The sequence below is a fragment of the Sinocyclocheilus rhinocerous genome, unplaced genomic scaffold (assembly GCF_001515625.1).
Source record: "Sinocyclocheilus rhinocerous isolate Xijiao unplaced genomic scaffold, SAMN03320098_v1.1 scaffold407, whole genome shotgun sequence".
Taxonomy (NCBI): domain Eukaryota; kingdom Metazoa; phylum Chordata; class Actinopteri; order Cypriniformes; family Cyprinidae; genus Sinocyclocheilus; species Sinocyclocheilus rhinocerous.
Genome location: NW_015633444.1, coordinates 731,972 through 736,369, shown reverse-complemented (window position 1 = coordinate 736,369; position 4,398 = coordinate 731,972). Strand labels below are relative to the sequence as shown.

The following is a 4,398-nucleotide window of genomic DNA, read 5'->3' as shown; positions in this document are numbered from 1 at the left end:
GCTCGTTAGCTAGACAGTTAGCATCAGCTAACATTATTGACTTATTTTCAGCATGGTTATGAATAAACATTTATATTTGTCTACTCGGCTAGTTGATCCAGATACATAATAACTTAGTCTATGTGTGCTGACAAACAATATAAAAACAGACGTCACATAGGGCTAAATGCATATAGTATTTTAGTAAAACTGCTAACGTTACAGCAGTGGGGAAATGAATGTGCATGAGTTATTTTATTTAATCTGTGTTACTTTAATTTTTTTTTTTAACCTAAAATATTGAGACTCTGATGTTAATGTGTCTTTCATTTGAATCAGTGAGTTGTCGACTCGAGAACAGCTGCAATCGGTTCATTCTAATTCGTGAATGAATCGTTTGGTGCGATTTGCGAACCGATTTAAAAGGTTCATTGAAAATAATCAGTTCGTTCTTGAATTAGACACCGCTTCTGCGTGTCAGAGCACGTGATATATTATAAGGAGTAACGATATGTTTTATGAAATGTAGTGAAGTAAAAAGTACGATCTTATGCTTTGGAATGTAGTGAAGTAAAAGTAAAAGTTGCTCAAAATAAAACTACTCCAGTAAAGTACAGATACTTGAAAAATGTACTTAAGTACAGTAACGAAGTAAAACTACTCCGTTACTGCCCACCACTGGTAAATGTACTTGCATATCGGCTTTTCTGCTTTTATGATGCGAGATTAATGTAAACACAGCCCACTGTGAACATCCTTGTAATTCGCTTCAACCTTTTCGAACTTTATGAATGATTGTTTTAGGTTTAAATGGTGCATGTGTAAGGAACTGGAAGCAAGCAGAATACGGCTATTTCTAAAGCACGCAGTGCCATCTGCTGTTAAAAACTAAGCTCAGAATCGATTCAAGAGAGAATCGCGATGCCTTCGGAAAATCTCAGAATCATTTCTCGATTCGCGATGCATCGATTTATTGTCCCAGCCCTACTAAAGATATGGTTTATTCAGGAGAGGTGTGCAATTGCTTTTAATCATGCTTATGAAATTCACCTGATGGTAAGGGTGCTCCGATCAGGAAGTTTGGAGCCGATCACAGGAAGCAGTATCTGCCGATATGATCATTGACACCGATCTTTTTGAAGCCTTCTTTTATCATTTAATCATTTATAGTGATGCTCCAATCAGGTTTTTACAGACATTCATTCAGGGCCTGAATTTCATTTTTGAAAATGGGGGGGAACTGCCATCTTAGCTGACTCTTGTGGGGGGGATTTTTTTATTTGAGGGGTGGAGGGGGTATTTTTTTTTTTTAGATATTTTTCAAAAATGTATAATCATTTCACCTAAATGTTTGACCATGCAGTTTTTACAATGGGGCAGTTGCTGCACAATAGCTTACACACAACACAAGCCTGATTTGGAGAGCTGTATGTGAGTGTGCATGAGCGCACCGGCTATAGGAGAGTGTGCAAGTGCTGCATGGTATAAACACTGGCAAGACTTAAAAAGAAATGCAAATGATAATCTTTAGTTATGATGCAACACTGCCTGGATTGTGCTAGTGACAATTCCTGTGTCAGCTTGAGATCGGCCTTTATAGAGACCGCGGCTCAAACTTCCCAAAGCCATTATCAGCCAATCAATCGGAGCACCCCTACCTGATGGACAATAAATTGAATGAAAAAATCCATAGGTCTGAATTAATAGAGGAACCTCAGCTGAATATATTAATCAGAATATTGTTTGACTTTGACCTGTAAGTAACCTCCTGGAATACCCTAGCAACCGCATAACAACAGCCTAGCTAACATCAAAGTCCCTTTCAAGAAAAGTCTGTTCACTCTGCGGCCATATTTGCAACGCAGATCAGCCAATGCGCATGTGCAGTCATAAGCGCGAGTGTCTGGTTTCCATGGGAACCGGAGCTTCTAACGGCCGCTGCAGTGACGCAATGACTTTAGCAATCAGTGATTGGCTCTTTTACTTAGAAGGAGGGACTATTCCACCATATTACGTGTTGCAGTAGGAGTGAACCGTCTTTGTATATCTATAGTCTTTGCTACCATCCAGAACAGCCTAGCACTGGCAAACACCACCATTTACTTCAGAAAATGTGAAAAATGTCTCTTTCATGCCCAGAGTATTTTATGCTAATAATGAGAAGAGAGAAAGTGTAGCTGACTGCGCCGCCGCAGTCGTGTGAATGAATTAGCACTAGCCCGAGGGAACGGCGCTGGAGGAGGGATTCTGGCAGCGAGGAACGTCATGCTGGGAGACTCAGCTGTTCTCCTCCTCTCAGCATCACTGGGTGTCCCGCCACGCTTCTGTTCCTCAGCCTCCAGAGCCGAGCTGTCCTCGCCGGTTACGCTTACCCCTGTTGATTGCACACTGGGGTAAAATGTACTTTGATGAAATACAGTTGATGGTGCGTAGAGCAAGAAATTTTGGTCAAATGCTTTCTTGTGTTGATGTGTTTCCTGTTGAGACAGGAAACTGCCAGTAGCCTTAAAGATGCAGTATGTACTGTAATATTGCTAGTGGTTGAAATTGGCACTGCAGTCCAAATTCAAAATACTGGAGAGAGTTGTTTCTCCCGCCCCTCCTCCTCAGACTCAATGCTCACACGGGTTGCCAGATTGAGGACACGCAACAGGAACAATTGACAATGGAAGGCGATGGCAGTGGGCGGAGTCACACAGATCTAAACAAAAACAGACATTCCGACACAGAACACACAGAATAACTGGCTGTAGCTTTGTTTTTTGAGTGAACTTAGCATGTTTCATTAATATCTGCAAACATATTATTTTAAAGCTTTAGTACAGTCAAAAAAAAAGACACGGCACCTTTAAATTTATGCCTCACTTGTGAATGATTTTTTTAAATTTTTTTTCACTCTCTAGAATAGCACTAGTCAGAGAAATGTTATTAGGGGAGGGGCATACTTATTCTGCAAGCATTTGATTGGTTAGAAATATGCATAAGCCCAAAAGTGCAGGATGAGTCATCAGTATATTTGATCATGATTCCTGGAAGATAGAGACTACATTTAAAAGCAGATATCTGTTTAAAAGATTTGTGTTTTTGGCTTTTAGGTGTACACTTGCACCTAAATTGATCTCCAACATAATAGATTTTCTACAGTTGATGTGTCCGATAGGTTTACAGAACAGATGTCTGTGTGAAACATTTGCAAAAACAGTTCTTCCAAAAATTGTAGTTTTCAATTCAGCGAGACACTTTATGTAAGAATGGGTTTATAAGAAGAATGAAAAGTGCATGTTTGATCATTTACATAATCATATTTCATGAGCAGATATTTTGCTTTTATAAAACAGTGGCGACAGCAATATGATACAAGACAGCAACGTTTAATCAATAATTAGCTGATTAGTATAAGCTCATTATAATGACAATAAACAATTCTTCTAAGTAATATAGTTTTGTGGCGTAACTACACAGAAAAAAAGAATGGTGTAAGATTTACTTTGAAACTAAATTTAACAAATAATTGCAAAAAAAAGAAAGCAAGTAACACAGAATGTGGTTTTAAAATGTACTCAAATAATCTTTATTTACAATTTAGAAAATCACTTGCAGTCACTGATAATTTTGTCAGTAGACCGTAGAATTGTACAGTGACTTCAAATGTGGTGCATCCAATCAGCTTTTAGAGTCAGCATTACCTGATGTGTTTTTATTTTTTAGGCAGGGTTAATATATATATATATATATAATATCCCACATTTATGCCTACCAATTGCTTATGATGCGTCTTTGATGAATTGACAATGTTTACATTATGGTTATTATAGTATGTTGTAGATGGCCTATTTTTTTCTCGCATCTTTTTGAATGAGCAGCTGGAAGTAGTAAAACAGTCATTTCAAAATAAGAGTCATGATTTATCTCGGGCTTGTTTATGATTAAAACTCCTTCACTATGCATAAATCTTTTTTCCTTGCTATTAATGGTATTTGAATCATTTAATTGCCTTTCTTTATAGACACGCTGTCATATCGGTAAAATCAAACAAAGTGATATGATACAATCCTACAGGTCATCAAGTAGGTCATGTAAATGAGGGTACAGCGTTTTTTTTTCTTACAGTAACATGTGCCTGTTGATGTGATGGCCGTCCCGAGCAGGAGTTAGTGTTGTAACATGCAGCTCAAGTGTATCCGCTTACAGAAAAACATACTTATGGGAGGCACAGTCTCAGTACAGGACCCTCTCCTGTGTGCTTTTATTGTCTCCTGTCTTTCACTGTGGATCTGACTCTGTCTCGTTCACTCATTCATTATGAGCTTCTCTTCTCTCCATACCTCCATCTCTTTCATTTATTTCCTGTGACAACATTCAGTCCTGCCACAAATTACACAGTGGATTAGTGAAGTTGACAAAAAAAATAAAAAATTA

The 4,398-nt window shown here is 38.2% G+C and overlaps 1 protein-coding gene across 1 annotated transcript in view; it reads left to right on the top strand.

Moving 5' to 3' along the window:
- LOC107744025 (sodium/potassium-transporting ATPase subunit beta-3-like) overlaps positions 1–4,398 on the top strand; it is a 31,597-nt gene that overhangs the window by 5,632 nt on the left and 21,567 nt on the right. The gene's annotated exons all lie outside the window — the stretch shown is intronic.